The sequence below is a fragment of the Ambystoma mexicanum genome, chromosome 14 (genome assembly GCF_040938575.1).
Source record: "Ambystoma mexicanum isolate Mex_15411 chromosome 14, UKY_AmexF1_1, whole genome shotgun sequence".
NCBI lineage: Eukaryota > Metazoa > Chordata > Amphibia > Caudata > Ambystomatidae > Ambystoma > Ambystoma mexicanum.
Window position 1 is genome coordinate 117296589 of NC_090940.1, and position 24979 is coordinate 117321567.

Below are 24979 nucleotides of genomic sequence, written 5' to 3' on the forward strand. Positions count from 1 at the left end.
CATGAGAATTACTCTGCTCCAATAGGCCTTTTTGAAGCACTGGCCTGCCCGTAAATGGCTTTATGTCCCATAGAGTGGCCTCCCTGTGTGATGTGTAAGAAGCCAAACATTATAAAGGCACTTCAGCGAACCTATAGAGTGGCCTCCCTGTGTGATGTGTAAAAAGCCAAACATTATAAAGGCACTTCAGCGAACCTATAGAGTGGCCTCCCTATGTGATGTGTAAAAAGCCAAACATTATAAAGGCACTTCAGCGAACCTATAGAGTGGCCTCCCTGTGTGATGTGTAAAAAGCCAAACATTATAAAGGCACTTCAGCGAACCTATAGAGTGGCCTCCCTGTGTGATGTGTAAAAAGCCAAACATTATAAAGGCACTTCAGCGAACCTATAGAGTGGACAGGAGTTTGGAGGCTGTTATTTTATGAGAATTGAGTGAAGGCAATGCAACATGAGTCAGATCCCTCACTTCACCTCAGCACACCTGACGGACGGCGGCACCAGCCATGAACTGCATCAGACCCGACCATGATTAACTTGCCACGCGGCTTCAATTGAAAAACCCCTCGGGGCAACACACCCCCTGTTTACTTTACTTCAACCTGCCTTGAGAAGGACCCTCCGGGGTCGAAACACGTGTCGGCTGACCACCTTTAGACCATGAGTCTACACTGCAGAGAATAAAGAAACACGTTTTGAAACACTGCATCTGGCGTTAGAATCTTTTTATTCGTAAGATTCACCGGAGAACCTCTATTTGCAAGGTAACCAGGACTTTACACTATTTCCATACAAGAGGTGTGGCTTCACCTCTTCCCATCTGTGACCTTGCACAGAGATATTGAGACCATCAGACTAAAAACCGAGCCTAGCACTGGAGTGTTCATTTCTAGAGCCCACCCTTCCCCCTCTTTTTCTTTTCAATGCAACATGTGTGCCTTAATGATGTCTTTACAAGCACCTATGTTTAAGGCCGAAGCCATATAGGAAGCCCAACTAACAATGGACCGCATATAAGCGAAACATATCATAGCAGCTATATTTATAAAGTGCACGTTCACCCAGAAGCCTCTTAGCACTGAATAAAAGATGTGTATTGTTATACAACTCATTGGCATTTATTTTATGAATATCAGAACGGTGAAGGGCTGAGTGGACCTCCCAGGATTCGAACCTGTTACCACGAGGTCAAGCAGACGTCCCGGTAGTGGATGCATTAACCAATGGGCGTAATTATAGGGGGGGCAGGGGGTTTTGTCACCTCCAACTTGTGTGGCATGCCTTTTTGTCCCCCCCCATCTTTTGGAGGGAAGACAGGGGGGCCCTAATCATCAATTATGTAAGGAACAGTGAAAGCCCAGCTGGGATGCTCAGCAAGGCTGGTGCTGTTTCATTACATAATGCAGAGATGCCTGGCAGCCACGCTGCAACACCTTCAGAGCTGGTATGCCCTGCGTGAATCAGTCCCTCAACCAGGCTGGCCTGACTCAAAGTCAGAAGCCAGGGTGCTGGACTGGGTCTTACAGGGCTGGCGCCTGTGCTGCCACGCTAGCAGCAGCACTTCCGGGAGCCGGCGGCACAGAGCATCGTTTTCCGGCTTCGTGTTTGTGCGACACACAGACAGGAACTAGGAAGCTCATTCAGCTTCCTGGTTTCTGTCTGGTGGCATGTGAGTTCGAAGAGGTTAGGTCGGTGTAACGTGAGACGTGGCCCGGGCGGCATTTGAAAGCAGAGCAGAGGTACTTTAAAAAAAAAAAAAACGTCTTATTTATGTTTGTGTATGTTTGTTGGGGAGCTCTGTCCAAGCCCTCTGAGGCAAAATACATGCAAACCTCCTAATTATTATATGGATTGCACCAACAGAAGTGGCTTCACAAAAAAAGACATTGCAAGGTGCCTCATCAGTCTTTGATACTTAGAGGCACCATGGAAGTGACTTTAGAATAAGTTGCCATAAATAAGCCAAGTGACAAATAACTCTGTGGTGCAAAATACCTAAATTGCACTATTGTTATATTTGGAGCAACTCCATAGTGAATCAGAATCACTTACAGAGCTGCAGATAAGGCACAATATGATTAAGTGATTTGCTCAGGATCACACACTTGGTTAAATGGTGATACTGGGATGTAGACAATTTAAGCGCCCGTGCACATCTTTCCAGGCTTAGTGGAAATAGATATTTATTAAGGTTTTGCTTTACATTTCATGTGCTTATTATTTATGTAATACATATAACATATAATTATTTATAGCAATGCATTGGAAGCAAACCACATTACATAATAAACTAGCCTTTCATAGTAAACTAACCATACACTATATACATTGTCATAGAAATATGTTGAGCAATTGGAGTAGGGCTTTAGTTTCATTCCCCCCATTCTGCATTCAAAGTCACAATAGCATCATGCAGAATAATGTGAACCTAACAAATCCTCCATGGGGTTTAAAACCATAGGGCCTCATTACGACCCTGGAGGTAGCCATGCCGCTATTTGCGGCATGGCTACCCACATTCCGGGTACCGGGTCCAGGTTCCTGGAATGGGGAAATACCGGACCATTCCGACCTTGGAGGGCTGGTATTTCCCCATTCCAGGAACCCAGACCCTGTACATCCCCATTCCCATTTGCGCCCCCATAGGGCTCAATGGGAATGGGGAGGATGCCAACAACGGGCCCGTTAATGATGGGCCCGTTGTTTGCATCCTGGTCTGCTCGCGGGACCTGCTAAGGACGTCTGGTTTTACAAGGCATTCCTACCAGGTCCTGCAAGCAAACCTCGTAATGAGGCGGTAGGAGTTTAACAGGGCCGGCAGCTGTACCAGCCCCGTTAAACCCCTACCACCAGGGTCATAATGAGGCCCATAGTCATTATTTCATAAAGCATGCAACATTATGCACCCTTCTCACTTCTGATCACTCCCTCCCATTCACATTTCTAAAGGGACAAAAGTCCTTGCTAATAGTACCCCCCTCCCTCCCGTCAGTGCCTAATGGCTCACATTGTAAAACAGAGCAACGTGAGGACCCTCTGCTGGCCGGAGCTCTTTGGGACATTGTCCTGGCAGCAGGACACCTCTACCATTCGGAGCGGGTAAGGTGTTCTGCTGCCAGGACAATTGCTCAGCACACATTGTCCTGCCAGCGGGACACTTTTGCCACTGGGCACCCTCTTTGAGGTGCTGAATGGGAGAGGTGTCCCAATGACAAATGTCCCGGTCTGGTTCTTAAAAGAGCTGCGGGGGGCAGCTTGACCACCCCCTTGCGACTCTCCCGCTCGGTACTCTACTGCTTGGAACCATTTGAACACAGGAAAACATACCTTAATTTTAATCAGTCAGAATCTTGTAGAAAAAAATTCTATCAGCACGTAGACATATAAGGTGCTGTGCAGAACCCAAGTTTGGAGATATATGGCATTTACCAATTATACTCACCAACTGCACTGCATTAACCAATGGTTTATGCCTTTGCATGGAAGGAAAAATCCGGCAAATTGCTGACATTCCAGTGAATCTGGTCCTTTCGGCCATGGCTTTATAGTTCAGCAAGTCAACATAGCCCAAAATGTCAGGTATCAGGGGGTAATGAAGTCTGGTCTGCTCAATGGACGTTGCACCACTGTTTCCATGTGTTATTGTAAATATACATATCAATGTTGTGTGCACACAGTGTATGTCAGTGGAGGTGCTGGGTGCATTCGTGTGTGAGTGAGAGCGTGTGCAAGCATATGTTTGTTGACGTTTGTGTCTGAATGAATGATAAATAATGCATTGTTTGTATGTTCTAGTGGAATTAGGTTTGTGAATGTTATGTTGTGTCAGCAATGGACTCTTGTGGTGTAGTAGTTTAGTGTTATCCCTCAGGGATTTAGGATGTTTGACCGACGTACAAAATCATGGTGGAATTAACCGTGGTCATGTTAGCTGCGAGTATGTTTTTACCTCGTTGCAAAAAACCAAACCCATGTCCCCTCAAACCGCCAGTACACCCATAAACCCCCTCACTTACCTTTACTCCATCCGCTGCCTCTTCTGTAACCTGCAGCATCAGATCCATCCTTTTAATACAGGTCAGATCTGATGCTGCATCATCACTTTTGTTCTTTTTTTTTTTGTTGGGTTCACCACCACAAATGCTGAGGAAGCGGGGGGGCACCCCTGCAACTGCCAAAGCCAAAAATACCGAACATGGGCTGAGAGGGACACCCCTGCAACCACCGCTCTTCATGTTCAGTATCTTCGGATTCGATCTAACGGTGGTGACCGAATTCGGTTAAATCTACCATTTGACCAATTTCTTTTTTACAATTTGGCCGAAACGATCCCTCAGAGCCACCATCCGCCTCACCCCTTTCCTTCAGTTGTCATGTCCCCCCTAACATTTTCAGCAAAGTTACTCCACTGCATTAACCCACTGAGACACCGCCTGGTTAAAGACTGCTGCTGTGAAAAATGCTGCTGCTCGCATTCCAGTTTTTAGGGCCATCCTGTACTCCCCTAATCCTCCCCCCACTTCTATATCCCTGGCACCAACACACCTGTCCAGCAATGTGTTTTACAGGCAGCGTTTTATTGCCAGCAAAATTGCCAAATACAGGATGCCTAGTTTCACTAAAACCATCCCTGCTTCCGTTTGTGGGGTGGGTGAGGGAGTTTGTTGGGGGGGCCTGGAGGGGGGAGTGGGCACATTTTTTCAGTTTCAAATAATACACAAGTTGTGAGAAGAAAAATCCATGGCTGGACATTGTTATTTTTCGTGTGCATCCATTTAATGTGTTACGGTGTTCAGTGCCCAACTCCCAACATTCCCTGTGTGCATGTTCACATTGGCCCAGTGTCTGACTGACACAAGTCTTTCATAGTCCCTGTGTTTCAGAAGTATACTTGAATTCGTGCTTGCCGTACAGCATGGCCATCCCGTGCATCACGTACTGGCAGTGGGGCTACTTCACCTCCGTCTCCGTCCTCATCATCCTCACCCGGCCCATGCATGTTAATGTCAGGTGACAATGGTACATTTCTACGGACGCACATGTCGTGCAGCATGACACAGGCCATGGTGATCTTTGCCACCTTCTCAGGCCTATATAGGAGTGCCCCACCAGACCTGCTGAGGCAGCGGAACCGCCCCTTCGACAGGCCAAAGGTCTGCTCAATGACAACACGGGTACGGGTGTGCACACGATTGTACTCCTCCTCATGGCCATTCTGCGGGTTAGGCACAGGGGTGTGTAGCCACGGCCTCAAGCGATATCCTCCATCACCTGCAAGCAGATACAAATAGGTGTGTGTCACTCTGAACTGCCACCTTCAGGGAGCACAGTCATGGCAGCAGCTATTTGGTGTGGGCATGCACATGTCCCAGTACGTGTACAAAATAGTCACCAATATGCAATGTATACTGTAACGAGATGCAATACACTGGATGGGGTTCAATAGATGATGCAGGGTGTAATCATGCGTGCTGAGGCTGATGTGCTGTGGTAGTGCAACAATGTTTAGCCTCCAATTCATGCTGTTCATTATTTACTATGCATGGTCACACTGCCCACATAGCCACACTTGCCGTCCTGTTCATTAATGCATTGCTTGCCATCACCATGGTGGCGTGGTTGTGCCTCTTACTTGTTCTCATTGATATGCATTATGTGTGATATGTGGCCCAGTGAAGTGTCATGTACCGTTTGACTGGTTCAGGTCAGGAGTGTTTGGCTCTGCATGCAATCTCCAATCACCGGCTATTCCGACCAAGGTGCAGTATTGCCCCCCCTCATGCATCCCCACACATCAGTACCCCAAAGCACTGCCATGGGACGGTTGTGCAACTCACCAAGCAGTAAGGCACATGGTCCGGCATGTCGCTCCATTTGATGGGGTACCGTGGATTTACCCAGTAACATGGCATCATGTGTTGATCCAGGAAATCGCCCGTAGCAATGGGTGATGATCTTCCTGGAGTCACATACCATTTGCACATTGATGGAGTGGTATTGTTTACGATTGCGGTACACAGCCTCTATGGCATGGGGGACTATCAATTTCACATGGGTGCAGTCGATGGCACCAACACAATTGGGCATGCCTGCCAGTGCATGGGAGCCTACTTTGGTTTTGACTATCTCCTGGGCAGTCCGTGGTAGGGATATGTGGGTGGTTGCATGCTTCAGGAGGGCATCCAGCACTTGGTTCAGCATGCGTGAAAATAGTGGCTGTGAAATGCCATGCAGCTGGCCCACTGTGTGTTGGTAGGTGCCTGTGGCCAGGAAGTGTGGCACAGACACCACCTTTAGTAGTGGGGGGATGGCAGTGCATATTTGTATGTGGCTGGCAATGTCGTTCTTTATCATGTTCACTATGGTGGTGATGGTGTCACGGTCCAACCGGTACAGGGTGTGGATCTGCTCAGGGGTAGGGTTGAATGGGCTGGGTCTGGTGTGAGGTATTGCTGGCTGCCTACGAGGCTCTGGAGGCTGCGCTGGTGGTAATGGATGGGCCTGTCTCAACCTCCTTCTCCTCCTGTGTCTCCTCTGTGCTGCCTGTTCTTGCTGCTGTTGTTGTTGTTGTTGCAGTTGTTGCTGTAGTTGTATCAGTATAGGCAGGTCCTCCGGCGCCATGTTTGCAAATGCTAGTGGTGGCATTTTGGTGTAGGAAGGGGTGTGGTGTTTAGTTGTGCTCCTTTTGTACTGGGCAACTCTGCATTGCCTACACCGGGGGCGGGGGGTTGTAGTGTGTGGGTGTGCTCAGTTCATACTGGCACAGCCTCCTTTGACTCCACCTGTGGGGATTGTGTGCACCTGTGGCAGCTGCCTTGTATCTTGCTTGCTGTTTGCGGGTGGTCCGCAATGCCTGTTTTGCCGGCATCATGCAGCCCGTAATTACCGGGTTTGCGATGCCGGTATTTGCATGTTTGCGTGGGTTGAAATTACCCCCTATTACCGGCATGCTGGTATTTACTACCTGAAGAGGCGCGTGTACGCGCCTATGCCGCTATTAGCGGCACCGTTGTTTGGTATGCCGCTAATACCGGGGTTCCAGGTCAGAATGCTACGGAATGGTAAATGATGCCGGTATTTACATACCGGCATCGTTTTTCCCTTCCCGGCATACCTCGTAATGAGGGCCATGTTGCCTAGGAAAGGGGCAGGATTTGCCTATAGGGAAAAAACAGCAAACAGCAAACACTGGACAATTGACTTACATAAGCCTAAGTGAAGACAAGAACAATACCATAAACCATCACATCAATGTTCAGACAAAGAACAGGAAAACTGCTCATGTGAAGAAGGTTCGCAAAAGAAAAGGGGGGTAAAAGAAAGCCACACCACTGCAGACGAAGAACCCGGCTACTAAGGCCTGGAACTGTGGGCTGGAAACTATGGAATGGAATCAGGGAAGAATTGACTAGATGTAAGGAAAATAGAGACAAACTACAGGCTGGAAGTCTAGCCTGTGACCAAGGGAAATGCAGACTGAAACTACGGGCTGATACCTTTTTTTAAATTTTTTTATTTTATTTATTTTGATGTAGCTGAACAAGTCAACTTTTCAAAAAGGAATTCAAAGAAATTATCAACATTTCATACACATAGACATATTAAAATATCGAAAGTTAAAAAGTAAAAAGAAAGTAACAAAACGTTAAAACATAAAATATGAACTTAAAAGACAAAGTTACAGCCAGTTTTTCCATCCTAAACAATCTATTAACCTTGCAGCTTTACAAGTTAGTCACATTTTCGCATTACAACTTGATTTCAGACGGAAGAATTGCGTCTAAATACTGCACTATAGCTTTTATAACAGAAAACTTCTTATTGGAGATTAATAGACTCCAGATCTGCTTCTCATCTGCTTCATAATTCAAGTTTAACAATTTAGCGAAAAACTTAACTCGTGGTCCCATTAATTTGTCACAGGATACTACCAGATGCTGGAGTGTTTCCCTTTCATGTGGAAGTTCACAGTAGCGACATATGTTCATTTTGTCTGGAATCATCTTACGCCTAGCAAGAACCTCTCTCGTTAGGCAAAGATTTAACCTAACCCGTAAAAATGTATTCCGTATATTAGAAGACGGACATTTCAATAAGTAACCTGCCAATTGGCCCAAATGTTTGTTACCAAAGTTTTGAGGGTTAAAATCCCTGTATTTCAAACAGGATTCTCTATTTTTTATCCATTCCCATCTATAAAACTAGATTTTTGCGCGCAACGGCTTTTCTAACAAAAGTGTGACCGTTATATCTGCTTCGGCCATAGTGTTCACTACACAAGATCGCCATGCCAAAGGAAAATCATGCATTGATGAAGACAGCTGATGTCCAACAGTACTCAAAATATAGTTGTTTTCTAAGCCCAACAAACATTTGCGGAAAAATCCACACATTCGCCACTTTACTCTGCAAGCCAATGAGTTCAAACCTAGTTCATATCGCAAGATTGGTAAAGGTGTGCAATTCGGGAGATGTAATATTGATTTCAAGAAACGTGCTTCCAATTTATTCCACATTTTGTCACTGCTGTAAAGTTTTGACTCAACACCATATATTAATACTGGGATGACTTTTTGTTCATAGAAATGTAGGATATGTTTCAGAGTGAATTTTCCATATTTATAAATATGTATTCTGGCCTGGGAAATCAGAGATGATAATTTAGACTGTAAATTGATCAAGTAGAGGGTGTTCCTAACAGTGTTCTGTATAGTCAGGCCTATATATTTATATTTGAATACTTGTTTCAAAAGAGCATCTCCAATGGACCAAATGCAATTGTTAATTCTACTTTTCGATTGATTTTCACATACGAGAATTTGTGATTTGTCCAAATTCACAATGAGATGGTTAGCTTCAACGTAACTAGCTAAAGCAGACACAAGATTTTGAAGACCCCTGGGGTTTTGTGAGATCAAGACCAGATCATCAGTGTACAGTAGCCATGGTATACGCTGACCCCCCAGTTCAGGAGCATCAGAGACAACTTGGAGGAAAGATTGTCCCATGTCTAAGATAAATAAATTAAACAATATTGATGCCATTATGCAGCCTTGCTTAAGACCAACGTGGGTACCAAAAGATGATGACAACAGTCCCTCCAAAGTTAATCTCACCTGCATGGATGTATTGGTATGCAACTGAATTACTATTGCTAGCAGAGAGGAAGGACAGCCAGAAGATGCTAATTTTTGAAATAACAATTCACGATTGATAGAGTCAAAGGCAGACCGGAAATCAATAAATGCAAAATACAGAGCATACTGCGCTTTAAGCATATTGATGGTAATTATGTTGGGTATAGTACCTAGGCCGCTTACAAAACCGGTTTGAAAAGGGTCTCTTTTGTGATGTTTCTGCGACCAAATATTCATATCTCTTAGTAGTAATCGACAAAAGATTTTCCCCGGAACATCTAACAAGGAGATGGGTCTATAGCTGGCCGGGTTGGCCCGATCTCCTTTCTTGTAGATTGGAATGGTTATAGAATGTTTCCAAGACTCGGTATTTTTTGAGAAGAGAGTATATTCATAAACATCATATACAATATATCTGACCAAATAACAGGATGTTGTTTCAAGACCAAGTTTGACAGGCCATCCGGACCAGGGGCCCTGGAACGGGTGACTTTGTTGATGAAATATAAAATATCATCTTTATCAAACTTGATATTGAAATTGGACTGAGAGAAAGTACTGATTAAGTGACATTTGTCCATTGGTACTGCATATAAATTAGAATAGTACTGAACCCACTTCTCTTCAGACACATCATTAGCCTGAACTGCAACTTGATGACCTGCAGTTGCTTGATTTATGATTTTCCATGATTCTGTCGAGTTTTTAGTGGCTAGCAATTTCAACATGTTGCTGCCATCAGCTTGATATAATCTGGCCTGCCTACTCCGTATCCAGTTTCTATATCGAGTTTTAATATAAGTGAGAGCCATAGATCGTCTGTCACCAGGCAGTTTATAAGCCTCTCTCTTTTCCGCCCTAGCCAATGCTATCTTCCTTTTAACTTCGTGATCAAAAACATGGAAAAAAGGAGTTTGTCTTTGCTTGTGGCAAATGGAGGCTGGTTGAAATCGCTGCATGAGTTCATGATAGATAACCGTTGCACCTTGATTATCAATACATTCATGCTTCAGCTGAGCATCATAACAAAGCTTAAATGCTTCCAAGGAAGACTCTGTCCAAATTAGCCTATTTCTTGAAGAGTTTACACTTATCGAACCCTTAATATATTTGGATTACTGTATATTATTATTGCATTTTGAGGTCCAGGTCACGTTAAGCATGTTATGATCGCTCGCATCACTGTGTATTACTTGAAAAGATTTTATTTTATTCAGCATGCTTGAATTGACATAAATGTAATCAATGATTCTCTCGCTAATGGTACAATGCCATGTCGCCTTGGGAGGTATATCATAGGAGAAGGAACCATTTAGCATGAACAGGCCTCTGGACTCTACAAAACTTGTCCATTTAACCAGACGGGCCGATTCCGATTTTCGATTTGGCTCGAAACAATGTAGGTTCAAATCGCCGGCTAAAACGATGGTATCCACATTACCATCAAGACTTATCAGATCCAAAGCCTTGTTTAATGCGTCCAGAAACCTATCATCTGTAATACCCATCGGGTTCCAATAGACGTTAATAAGGGCACATTGGAGGTTATTGCTGAAGAGTCTGGCCATTTGAATAAAAGGATTTGGTGAAAACCATGGGCTAAGTTTCAATGAAAGACCCTGTTTGATGGCTATTAACAAACCAGATACAGGCCGCCCAAGATTACCCTTAATTGCTGGAGTCAAGAGAATGTCATAACCATTCGACGATGGAGCGTAAGTGAGCCATGATTCTTGAATTAATATGATATTGTGGTCTAGCAAAGTAATGGCCTGATTGTTCATTAAATGGTTATGGCCTCTGGAATTCCAGCTGATCAAGGAGAGAGCAATTTCATGATTATCCAGCTGCTAACGCTGTGTGCATTTGTATTGCAATTCCAAACATGTGAACAATTATTTTGTTGTTTATTTAATTGTAGTTGGGGAATTCGCTTCACAATGTCAGGGGAGATTAACTCAAGAGAATCTGGTCCAACCTGGATGGTAAAACCAAGGCTAAACAATGGTGACTTAACTGCCCAAATGGTGTTAATCACAACCCTCGAGTTTATCCAGAGTGTTACTGAAGACCAATTCAACTGGTCCGTAAATTCCACTTGATCAATGTCAATCGTGACAATGTCGTCGAGCTCTGGAATTTCACTAAAGATGGATGGAACAGAGGCTCGGTTCAAATTATACTGAGGCAGTAGGGAAGGGCCATAGCTCATCAATAATGAGTGAACTGCCGGCCGCTTAACACTAGATTTTAGAATTTTTTTTTTTTCAACAAATTAGAAGGGTCATTAAAGTTTTTATTCTTAGTGACCCTGGCTCGAGACGGGAGACCACTTGTGGAATTACGTGTGTCAAGCAACTTCAATAAAGTAGATTTAACCACCTCTTCTATGTCCATAGATGAAGAGGTCAAAGTTACTGGCTCAGTGCTCTTATTTTGCCAATGCACCTGTCTTGATGTTTGTTTCTGTTGAGTGTTATCGTGAAGTTGGGATTGAATAGTTAACACTTTTTTTACAACAGATGGAATAGATTCACTTAAACCTGCTTTTGCGGCAGGACAAGATGTTTTAAAAGTTGGAGCTGTGTGATCATTTGGCACCAAATTGAAGTTCTTAAACGGATGTTTGGTGGCCATATAATCATCTACTGCTTGTCTTATTTCTCTGCGACGAGCAGTTTGGTCCTGGTCTACCAATGCAAGGGAAGGTATTGATGATTGTACTTCGCACTTTTTATTCTCACAACTTTCAGAGGCTGCTGTTACAGCGGCATTCACCAAGGAATTCAATGGACTATAAGAATTGTCAACAGTGATCTTTTCCAGCAGAACTGTGGCCTTCTTCAACTGGGATTGTAACAAATATTTTTTGGCTATGGCCTTAGAGGCAATATTAGATGCTGTTAGAGGTAGCAAAATATTTTTAACAAATTATTTGATTTGTGATGTTCTTTTGGCCAAGGATCTACAGTTTTTGGCTTTCGTATTCAAGACATCCTTTTTGATCCCTTTCTTGGCAGGTAAATCAAATATCTTTGTACCGGTGCCATCAAATAAGGCATAATTTGTTTTTTTTGAAGATCTACCATGGCTTCATTTGAAACACCTGCCAAGTCAATGATAGGGTGCAAAATATGAGGAATATTATGGAAATTCTGTATAAGTTCGTCTGTCTGCATATATGTTTGTGAGCTTACCGATTTATACAAACAAGGTGGCTTAAACGTGCTTCCTAGTTTCTCAAGTGTGTTTGTGGTGAACAATTGCCAAGACAGAATCTGATTGAGTTGTTGAGAATGAACATCCGCCTTATTAGCAAGGGATTCAAACTATTTAGCTAAGGAAAGTAATGCTGTGTTCATAGATGATAAAGCAATACCAGTTAAACCTCGAGAATTTTCAACCGAGTCAGCCGATAAACATTGATTTGCTCCAGATTTTCGTGGGGTCGGAGCAATGAAAGATATATTTTCAACTGAGGTTGCATCACTAACATTGTTGAACAGAATCGGTGATCTAGAAAGGTTTTCAGATATAGTATTTGCAGTAAAACAAGACGCATTTGTATCCAAGTCAATTACCGCCATATCACCATTGCCTGTTATTTTAGACAGTTTTGAGTTAGACACATCAACATCAGATGAAACAGACAAAACAGGTGGAGCAACACCTGTTAAAACATTATTCAACAAAATGCTGTCCGATAAAGACACATTTTCTTTAGCAAAGGTTACCATAGGGGCGACCTCTGAAACATGCTTCACTTGCCCGACCGACATTTGGGCGATTCTTATATCCTGTTTAAGAGATTGACATCGAGAAATATCATTTAGCGTCTGATCTTTAGAGACAACTGATTTGTCTGAAAGGCAGCTCGCCACAACTGCAAGATTATTGTGTTGCAAGTCATTGGAATCCGGGAGAATAACATCCCGACAAAATGGGCGAATATCCATGCCCAATAAAGTTTCAGCCTTAGATTTTAGTTTGGGTTTGGATATACCCAAACGCTGTGTGGAGCTCAAACGGGGTCTTTTAGAGGATCCATGAAGCGAGTTAGTGGCAAAACTCTCACCATTGGAGCAGTGAGCAGCAGTCACAACAGGCATGCCCGTTTTCAAAGTTGAAATGCCCCTTTTCATAGCGTTCTCAGTACTCAAAACACTGGGACCCAATTAAACAGCAGGTAAAAATAAGGAATATTGGCATTTACACCAAGTAAATAATAGACAGAGAGCCTGCTGGGGCTTGAAGTCCTTGTCCAAAGGATATAGAAGCGCTGAAATCCCAGAGAAGTCCAAACACAGTTCAAAAGCAACCCGCGGCTAAGCGGGACTTCCAGGTGCTGTCACAGGTGTTTATAGTAATAACAGTAGGAATATAACAATGCTGTTCATCTCTTTATTTAAACAGCCAGTAACTAGAAGATTGACAAACACACTAATTGCAGGAAGCAGGAGTACAGTGCGCGCGGCTCAAAGAGAAGATCTCTGTTGTCACTGCTCACAGAGGAAACAAAAAAGAAAAAGAAAAACTGCCCGGGAGTAGCATGTAGCAATAATAAGGCATCTGCGGCACACAAAACTGAGCACCCCAGTCGCCCCAAAAATCTCACAGCACAGACTTCTCTCTGTCCTTCTTGTATTATTTTATAAAAAATTGAGGATTGAATGGCTGTGGGTGTGCCTAAAGGTGCCTCACGGGGTCCTGGCAGGATCGAAGGAATTATCCCCCACAATCACCTGACAGGCTCCGGCACCCAAAAGGGACGTTTAAGAAAATGGAACGACTAGAACTCCTAGACGTCCAGAATCAATACAGATGATCCAAGCTTTAGAGCCCGATCACATGGGACACGCTTACTCAGCTATCCCTTGACGCTTACCATGCTGCTAGGGGCTTCACAACGTACCCCGCTCTACAGTGGCAGCCACCAGCCGGGCAGACGCTTATCATACAACTCAGCTGCTCAGCGTCTCACAACAAGCCCCTCGTATCGCGTCCAGGCACAGCTGTCCCGCAAGCCTACGACCGCTCCGAGGTCTTCCGTATCTTGCGTATCCCGTAGGAGGTTAGAGGAAAGAACCACAGCAGTTTGCCACGAATCACGAGTCAAGCCGCACTGTACCGGAAGGCTGCTTCTCTCTTCGCACACTTCGCACACAAAGCCGCCTCCGACTCGTTCTGACGGGCTGATACCAGGAACTGCAGACTTGAACTCTAGACTAGAACCAAATAAACTGCATACTGAAACTACAGGCTGATACCAGGAACTGCAGACTTGAACTCTAGACTGTACCCAAAAAAAACTGCAGACTGAAACTACGGGCTGATACCAGGAACTGCAGACTTGAACTCTAGACTGGAACCAAAAAAACTGCAGACTGAAACTATGGGCTGATACCAGGAACTGCAGAATGAAACAACGTGCTGATAACAGGAACTACAGACTTGAACTCTAGACTGTAACCCAAAAAACTGCAGACTGAAACTACGGGCTGATACCAGGAACTGCAGACTGAAACTACGGGCGATGCCAGGAACAGCACAATGAAACTATGGGCTGATACCAGGAACTGCACAATGAAACTATGGGTTGATACCAGGAACTGCAGACTGAAACTAGGGGCTGATACCAGGAACTGCAGACTGAAACTACAGCTGCTGATACCAGGAACTGCAGAATGAAATACGGGCTGATACCAGGAACTGCAGAATGAAGTTACGGGCTGATACAAGGAACTGCAGAATGAAGCTACGGGCTGATACAAGGAACTGCAGACTGAAACTACGGGCTGATACTAGGAACTGCAGAATGAAACAATGGGCTGATACCAGGAACTCCAGAATGAAACTACGGGCTGATACCAGGAACTGCAGACTGAAACTACGGGCTGATGCCAGGAACTGCACAATGAAACTATGGGCTGATACCAGGAACTGCAGAATGAAACTACGGGCTGATACCAGGAACTGCAGACTGAAACTACGGGCTGATACCAGGAACTGCAGACTGAAACTACGGGCTGATACTAGGAACTGCAGAATGAAACTACTGGCTCATACCAGGAACTGCAGACTGAAACTACGGGATGATACTAGGAACTGCAGAATGAAACTACTGGCTCATACCAGGAACTGTAGGCAGGGAATAAGGTAACTGTGAAGGCAGCGAGCCCTGGGCTACTTGGCAGAGAGCATAGGTCTGCAGGGAAACAGCGCAGGCACCGTCATTTGAGTACTTTCAGGAAAAAGCACACAGCAGCCACAGGACTCATCAGAAAACCGCAGTTTACAGCAAGAGGATCTGGATGCAAACTCAATGCAAGTATTTAGCTGCAGGCTGAAGAAGTTCTGTGTTCTTATAGAGCGTCTGCAGGTGCTGCTAAATTCTGAAACACCCTGGGCTGAAGCAGGTTCATTAGCTACACCTGGGGGGCCACAACTGGGAGCAGTTCTCCTCTTTTCGCTAGGAACCTTAGAAATTGAACACAAAGCAGGCCCCTTGGATTTCTAGGGTTTGTGGTTCTCAAAACAATTTTTGGGTCTCATTCCGACAATGCTGGTATCCTGATGGTAGAGCTGCCGGTATGCTGGCATCTGGTACTTACCTTTACCAGCACCGGGTACGGCAGCATTGCCGCTGGATTACGGGTGCCGGCAGAGTGGCATAAATCCCCATTCATGAAGTCCAATAGGACTCCATGAGGGGATTTGCTGTCATTACTGCCACTGTTAGGAGGGATTATTTGCCCAGAAGGGCACCCGTCTTACCTCCAGTATTTAGTTGGAGGTAACCCAGGTGCCCCACCGGCACTCCCGTATGCGGGCAGTCCGTGAAGTGGCCCTTTTTACCAGCACCTTTTTACCGGACCATCCGACTCAGAATGAGGGTTTTGCCAGCTATCAAGAGGTGCGTAGTGGGACATGTTGTTTGTTTATCTAATATGAACTGTGCCATTCTTTCCAATGGGAATGTAAACCGTGTAAATAAGAATGACAACAGTTCTGGATGGATTGCAACACTATTTCGGGATTCAAACCTAGTCCACAAAGGGTAGTTCACAAAACGTGCCTCCTGCTGTTCAAAGCGAAATCCAGCTGGTCTAAGGCTGTAAGTGCTGTACAAATCATGACCAGCACACCAGAGAGGTCAGGGGGACTCCCTTTAACTGGGGCGAGCCATTCCAGGTTTTAAAAGATATAAATCCAGCAGCAAAAATGTATTTTGCCTGAGTTTATTCTGGCCAAAACTTTTAATTTAATGAACTCTACCCAGGATAGGGAGGATGGCTCAGGAGGATAGCTCAGGGGAAACATGATGGCCTTGCAAGCAAGACGACACAGAGCAACACAAGTTCGATCCCCGGGTCTGCGCTTAGAAACCTCTGGATATTAAGAGCTTTATGAATAACCAATCATATCATATCATACCCAGAGTCTGAAAATGCCGTAATTACCACTTCATTTGGTTATTAATATTATTGTTTTTATGGAGTGTGGACCTAGCCTTGAGGAGCAACGGAGCGCTTTACAGAGGTATTCAACAATACAGATGCATAACAGAGAGCTTTACAGAGGTATACAACAATACAGATGCATAACAGAGAGCTTTACAGAGGTATACAACAATACAAGTGCATAACAGAGTGCTTTACAGAGGTATACAACAATACAAGTGCATAACAGGGCGCTTTACAGAGGTATACAACAATACAGATGCCTAACAGAGTGCTTTACAGAGGTATACAACAATACAGATGCATAACAGAGTGCTTAACAGAGTGCTTTACAGAGGTATACAACAATACAGATGCATAACAGAGTGCTTAACAGAGTGCTTTACAGAGGTATACAACAATACAGATGCATAACAGAGCGCTTTACAGAGGTATACAACAATACAGATGCATAACAGAGCGCTTTACAGAGGTATACAACAATACAGATGCCTAACAGAGTGCTTAACAGAGGTATGCAACAATACAGATGCATAACAGAGTGCTTAACAGAGTGCTTTACAGAGGTTTACAACAATACAGATGCATAACAGAGTGCTTAACAGAGTGCTTTACAGAGGTATACAACAATACAGATGCATAACAGAGTGCTTTACAGAGGTATACAACAATACAGATGCCTAACAGAGTGCTTTCCAGAGGTATACAACAATACAGATGCATAACAGAGTGCTTAACAGAGTGCTTTACAGAGGTGTACAACAATACAGATGCATAACAGAGCGCTTTACAGAGGTATACAACAATACAGATGCATAACAGAGTGCTTTACAGAGGTATACAACAATACAGATGCCTAACAGAGTGCTTTACAGAGGTATACAGCAATACAGATGCATAACAGAGTGCTTAACAGAGTGCTTTACAGAGGTATACAACAATACAGATACATAACAGAGCGCTTTACAGAGGTATACAACAATACAGATGCATACCAGAGCGCTTTACAGAGGTATACAACAATACAGATGCATAACAGAGTGCTTTACAGAGGTAACAACAGAACAGATATACAGTGGAGGGGTAGGATACAGAGGGGGACAGAGGAGGGGTACAGCTGCACAGGGTGGCGGGGAGGAGAGGAGCGGAAGACGTCAAGCGAGTCAGGTGGCACCGGGGAGACGTGATGGTCTAGGCGTTGAGGAGAAAGAGGTGGGTCTTGAGTTCTTTTTTGATTTGTAGGAGCGTGGGGTCAAGTCTGATGCCGATGGGGAGGAGGGGACGTTCCATAGTCTTGGGGCATACAATTTTGTTAATTGTGATTTATATAACATCATCTAATGTTAAATTTGTATGTGCTACAGGTTGATTTTACAACCAAATGCACAATAATAACAACAAAAAATAAGAAAGTGTAACAGCATCTGAACTAGCACAACACCTAAGCCTTGCATATCGTTACTGCTGCGCCCTCTTACCCTTGGGTCTGGTGCACATTATAAATGAATCAAACAAACAAACACCGGCCGTGCCCACATATAATGAAATACATGCATTTCCTAGCATTTCGAGCTCATGTGATCTTCCTAAAAAAGCTGATATTATTAAATGAATGCCTACACATGTTGTGTGTGCTCTTTCCACACAGCTGGGACAAAGAGACCTTTTCTCGGAGCAGGTGTCAGCTTAACAAGTTGGACTGGAAAGCACAACCTAAAATCGATACTCTTATATTGCAAAAATGATCTATGGGTGAGATTGTCCCAATAATCAATGCATTGGTGGAAGCTCTGAACTGCCTTCACCTGGGCATTGATCCACACTTTTGATTAGATGTCAAATGGCTAATTTCATATGCAGGCAGCAGCCACTGCATTGGCAAGTCATTACCTGATTAGGCACTTGAGTAACGGACCCGCCGCTTGTCATCAGCCCAGATAGTCGTGATTCGCCACCTTCGAGTGCCGCTCTGAGCCCTGTCTACCACGCGGCTGATGGCCATTACTGCGGCCGGTCACCCCCCTCCCCCCAAGAGGTGTTGGACGCCTTTCATCAGCCGCCTCCTTTGGAAACGTCACAGAGAATAGGAACATTCACACTGCCTTCTGAGAACAGGGGGCGAGTTTCCACGCAGCAGTCCATGCTTTCCAAGGAATTCTCCTGGGCACATGGGGTGCACAAATGTAACATAACATTTGCTTTTTTTTTTTACTCCAGAACTTTGCCCAAGTGCAAATTTCCAAGGCGACCACGACCATTTATTTACACAGAGTGATAGAAAACCCACGCACATAAAGACATCAGATACTTATGTATCAACAGCCCATATGGATATGTTCAAAACCAAACTAAAAGCCTACCTCATCGCCTCCGAGCTACCCTGTTAACTTACCTCTCATCTGCTGGTAGCTAAAAAATGTCCCTTGCCTCAAACCTGCCTCTCTCCCTCACTTCCTCTGCCTCCACTCTAGCACTTCACCCATCATGGTCACATCCTGAGCACAGCTGGCCGTACCGCCTACCTGCACTTAAAAATGGCCAATGTTGGTTGTCCTTTATGCGTGTCCACTTATGCATTATCCCCGGTGACTATTCCATTTACTCCCTTCCACAACCTGGCCAGAACGTCCCTCAAACTCACCCCATTGTAACAAGCTCACTGCTTCCTGTCAAATCTGATTTCTTATTTATTGTACGTTCTTTTGTGATCAAAAGAGCATTATTCCTCCTGCATATATATGAATAAATATGTTGTATGAATTGTTTTTTATCCACCAACATGCATACTCTCAAAATCACAGCAATCCACGCCTTTTAAAGATCTATAGTTGTCTATACTAAGGTTCAGTCTATTTACACGTCTATTTAATGGGGGAGGAGAGTACATTGCCCAGACGTACCTCACATGAGATATATTAGCAAATGCAGCAAAATGTGGAATTCTTATTGGCCGTTCAGGAACAAGATCTTCTGGGCATTAATCGCTGGTATAGCAACATTCCTTTTGGCCCATTGGAGTAATTTGGCTCTCTCTGCCCCATTCCTGCCTCTCCTCACTTGCCTTTCCCGTGAAGATGTCTCTCCTGCCGGTTCCCGCTCTGACTTCTCTCAAGTGCATTTCCAGCTTAGCACTGAAACCAAAGAGGGACTTCCAGCGCGAGGCTACCGAGCGCCTGTTGCTTGACAGACATCTTTGAATAGTTTCTTCTTCATTTTCTTCCATTTTCCCTGCACAATGATTAGGAGACCCCAGCCCTGCAAGCAAGTGACAAAATCCTTTATGGCCACAGCTGCGGGACAATATGGGGTGTCGATGTGTGCTCTGTCCCCTCTTTGTGCGTCCTTGATTTGTTTGAACGGTATGCCTGGCATCTGGCCACACAACATGTTGTACAACCAACATTTCTAGCAATGATGCTTAATTAGCAGGTTACACAATCCCACTGCTAGGTGCTTTACATGGGTTCAAATTAAGTGATTGGGGAGGGAGTCGGAAACAGAAAAATGGGGATATAACAGGACATAGTGAAGTTTAGTTAGAAAGACAGAGTTTGGCTTGAGGGAAATTCAAGCAGGGATATGCACATGGATTCTCCAGCTCCAAATGCACTCTCAGCTCATTAAAGGCGGGCAGTGAGTTTTTAAACTGCTGTGACCTCACAACCAAAACATAAATTCCTCACTCTCAGGCAAAATGTGATTGGGTGAACAGTATAGGCATAAGTACAGTTTACGGGGGACATATAGTTTGATTGGTCTGGCTAGATCTGGTAGCTCTGCCTGGCACCAACCCCCAGGAGGTCAGTTCAAGCCTTGTCAGTTTAGGAAATTTACCAGCATGTGAGCAAACAATGATGGGTGGGGAAGGTGATCTCAGAACACTGCCTGTCTTCTCCTAATGTTGCCACTTCCAACTTGCAAAGCCCAGAGCAAGGACACTTTCTCCATTTTCTGCCTTCGGTTTGATGGGAACAACCTTATCTGTCTAAAGAACTGCCTATACCAACTTGATTTCCACCCCTAAGACCCACAGAGTGCGTGCAGGCGGCGCCAGCTTCCCAGCTACCGCAGCATCACCCTGGAACACCTTACCTACGCATTTTAGGGGGATCGACTTTCACCTAGCTTTCCGCAAAGCCATCAAACTATGCTATTTGTTTGACCTGCTAGACTCCCAACGGTGCTCTAGACTCCCAACATTGCTCTAAATTCCCCACGGGTCTACTAGGTACACCCCGTCACACCGCCATCTGCTACTGTAACCCAGCACCCCCATCTGTAACTAAGTACCTCATATTGTCTATGTAACCGTAATCTTGCATCTATAACTTAACTAAGTACCTCATGTTGTCTATGTACCCGTAATCTTGCCTAAGTACACCTTTGTGCAACAGCGCCTCGATGCCTTTGGGCTGCAGTTCGCTTTACAAATGTAAAATAAATAAATAAATTGGCCTTGTTCCCCAGCTCCAGGTCATGTGATCAGGGACTGTAAAAGTAATTTCTCTGTGTACATTTATGAGGGATTCCGGTCTTCTGTCCTTGTAGATGCTGTATCTTTTCTGCTGACCCGAACTCTCTCCCAGCATCCTTGGCAGGGCTGAACATGCTACCTGCCCTGCCAGATCTGCTTTGCATTTCAGTTTTACGCTTTCCCAATTCATTTCAATGCAGCTGTGGCTTCCACTTTGCTTTCATGGCTGTTCATGGTAATTGCTTTTTGGGTGTCAGAAAGCAGTTCATGTGTGCTGTTTTGCACCTGTCTCTGCGGGTGTGTTCAGCCATGTCGCCTTTTCCTGATTACTTTGGTGATGTCATCTGGGTATGGTCTGTTGGGCTGCTTCAGTGGGTGGCATCCATCATTTTAGGGGTATGCTGCAGGCCGGGTAGTTTGAGACCCCCTCAACAATAGCATTGCAACAAATCTAAATTAGGTTAAAAAAAGGTACAACTATGCAGTCTTCTAGCCACTGTGGTGGGGATTGGAGAGTGGGTGAAGATGTAGCAGGATTTAGGGGGATCACTCAAAAGAGAGAGAATGACCCTTGAGGGCTATTGTGGAGTTAGGTAGAGCGGGAATATCTATGATTCCGGGAGTAGGGGTTCCCGCAGGGCAGGACAAGGAGGGTTAATGCGTATAATCAAGAGGTGGCTAAGGGTGGTTTGGTCGAGTCATGCATGGGAGCGAAGGATACCCGGTGAGAATAGCAGGATGCAGAGACAGCTAGGGAGGGGTGTGCTTGGCTGTAGACTCGCAGGAATTTGAAAAGACGAGCGATTCTGCATAGAAAGCCCCTCCCTGCCTGGAGACAATGAGGTGAGGTGGGTGAAGAACATGGCGGTTGCAGAGGCTGAAGGTAGCAAAATGTGGTACTTTGTTAAGATGAGCCCAGTAATAGAGTGGGTGATCCACAAGGAGGCTAGACCACCAGAGATAATTGTTTTGGTAGAGTGATAGTGGAGATGGTGACAAATTAGTGGACCAACACAAGATAAGAATGTCCATTCCACATATCCCCTGACTGTAAATATAGAATAAACTTCCAAATTAACCTAGTCGACACTCAACCATTTCTGTCACCCAGTTCCATCATGCAGGTCAGTTTCACAATTGTCTGTTACTCAGCTAAAATAAATATCACCTTGAACAATTATTCAGCTTTAAATGGAAGAAACAGTGCTATTCATTCCATTTTAAACATTCCCAAATATGTCTATAAAAATAGATATTTTTTATGAGTCCAATTCTGAATACCAGAGGAGATATTTGAACTAAAGTTGCCTGAATACCAACTGAAGATGCAACAAAAACCAACTAGTACCTCTAAAAATTGAGCATTATCTTATTAAACCTGTCAATTTTTTTATTTCTTCTATTTTATTATTTGTGTAATGCCCAGGCCCAAGGGTATCACAGTGTTTGTACAGGTGGAGACAGTAGAAAAATGTTAGATAAATACATCCAATAGGTAAGGTGGCAGTCAGAGCAAAGTAGCATGCAGCACGTACATAAGAGCTAGTCATACTTGTTAAATAACCACGTTTTCAAAGGTTTCTTGAATGCAGGATATGAGGGCTCATTTCTTTGGTGTGGGGAAGAGAGTTCCAAAGGTAAGGAGCCGTGGCGCTGAAACTCACCCCACCTGTTTGAAACGTGGGACAGCTAGGGAAAGCTAATTGGAGGAGCGGAGAGTGCGACAGTGTTGTTTTCTTGCAATGCTATCATTCAAGTATTTGGGGGCTTCGCTGTAGATGCAATGGTGCGCAATGGTTACAGATTTGAAGTCAATCCAAGCTTTTATAGGTAGCCATTGGATCTGTCCGCGAGTTGCGGATATGTGGTCCGATTGTCAGAGGACCAGTGCCGCAAGCAGGGCCTTGTTGTGCTAGGTTGTACCTTTGAATAGGGTGTTGCAATAGTTTGCTCAGAATGATGGCTCTTTAGAGTGTGAGACAGTTGTAAGGGCTCAGGAATTGTCAACTTACGCAATAAGTTTTGCTGTGTGGGCAGTTGACGATGCTAGGGAGTTGACATGCCTTGTCATAGAAAGTTCAGCATCCAGGTATACCCCCAGGGTTTTGGTATGCTTCAGGACAGGAATGATGCTGCCATCAATGATGAAAGAGGCATAGGAAAGGTCCAGGGGTTTGAGGTGGGAGGAGCAGCTCACGATGAGTAGCTCAGTCTTCTTATCGTTGAGGCAGAGGTTGCGGGTAGCCATCTAAGACTGAACGATGCAGAATAGTTTATTAATGGTGATGGAGTCACTGGTGTGGTTGCCGGAGAGGGGGATGAGGACTTGTGTGTCATCTGGAAAATTGGTGTAGGTGATGCCTGGATTGTCTAAAATTTCGATGAGTGGTTCAGTATAGGTTTTGTAGGGGGTAGAGGAAGGTGTTCTAGAGGGTAAGTGAGAGGCAGGATCCTTGCAGGACATAGTATACATAAGACAGCATCAAATCCATCCTAAACCCTCTTGAGTTTCTGAACAAATCAAGCACACAGGAATACTATATCACGGGTAAGTGACTCTGCCACGGCTCTAGTTAAATATATATATATTTTTTTTTAAACTTTTATTTTTGGTGGCAGAGGTATACATTAGATACACGCAACAATCCAGCAAATGAACAGCACAGTCACATTGTTATTCGGTATATGAGAAGAGCCACTCACAGTGGTCACAACAATCAACTTAGCTACACATAGGAGAAGTGGGAGAATGGGTTCAGGGTGCAGGAGTAGATTCCGCTGGAGTAGGGGACGAGCCCGAACCGGGCGCGTCCACACCTTGGCTATTGAGATACGCATTAAATTTAACCCAAATGTTCTTAGGGCGTGAATGGCCCGGGAGCATTGCCAGATATTCCTCTTCACAGTTTCGTGACCAGGTGAGCATCTGCAGCCAAGTCCGGAAAGGCCGGAGGGGAGGAGCTCCTCCAGCCCTGGAGCACGCATTTCTTGGCCACCATACAGCCCATGTTCAAAAACTTAGCCAGGCCTCCGGTGCAGACCCCCCCCACACCCCAAACAGAACCGCCAAGGGATCCGGGTCAAGCACCGTGTCTGTTATTGCAGCGAGTGTTTCTAGGATGCGCCTCCAGAACTCTGACAATTTATCGCAGGACCAAAACATATGTAAATGATCAGCTTCTAGGGCCCCGCAGCGAGGGCAGGCACGCACGGTGGCATGGGCGAACCTTGAGGTGCGATGTGGAGTGTAGTATAGCCTGCTTAAAAGCTTGTATTGCATGGCACGATACCGAAATTTTAGAGAGACTCTCTGGGTGTGGAGACACATCCTCTCCCAAATCTCATCGGAGATCTCCAGACCCAGTTCGTCCGTCCATTCGCTGCGCGCCTTCGGGGCCAGAGTCGTGGTAGTGTCCTGTAGGATCTTATATAGGGAGGATACAACGCCGCCGGCGCCGCCAGAATTGGCGATGTATGCAACTGCCGGGGCCTCCGGGGGCTCGTCTGGGAATGAGGGCCACATGGCACGAAACGCTGCCCGGAGTCTATAATATTGAAGAGTTTCCACTGCGGAACCAGAGTGCCCCGGTTTCCACGTCCGGGGTTCAATAAACCTACCCTCGGGGTAAAAGTCGGATAAGGCCAGATAGCCCAGTGAGCTCCAGTGTCGAACCAAGGCAGCGTCATGTGTGGGTTCCAGCCCGGGGAAGGACCATGCAGGGAGCCATTTGTAATATGGAGAGGACTCAGGCGACGCATTAAGCAGGCGCGTCCAGGCACGGAGGGTCGCATTGAGTGGATCAATAGGGGAATCAGGTGTGTACTGTCGGTGGAGAATGAGGGACATTATGTTGACACCAGCGGCAGCAAGCCGCTCGAGCTTGACATGCGGGCGCTCTTGGGAACCTG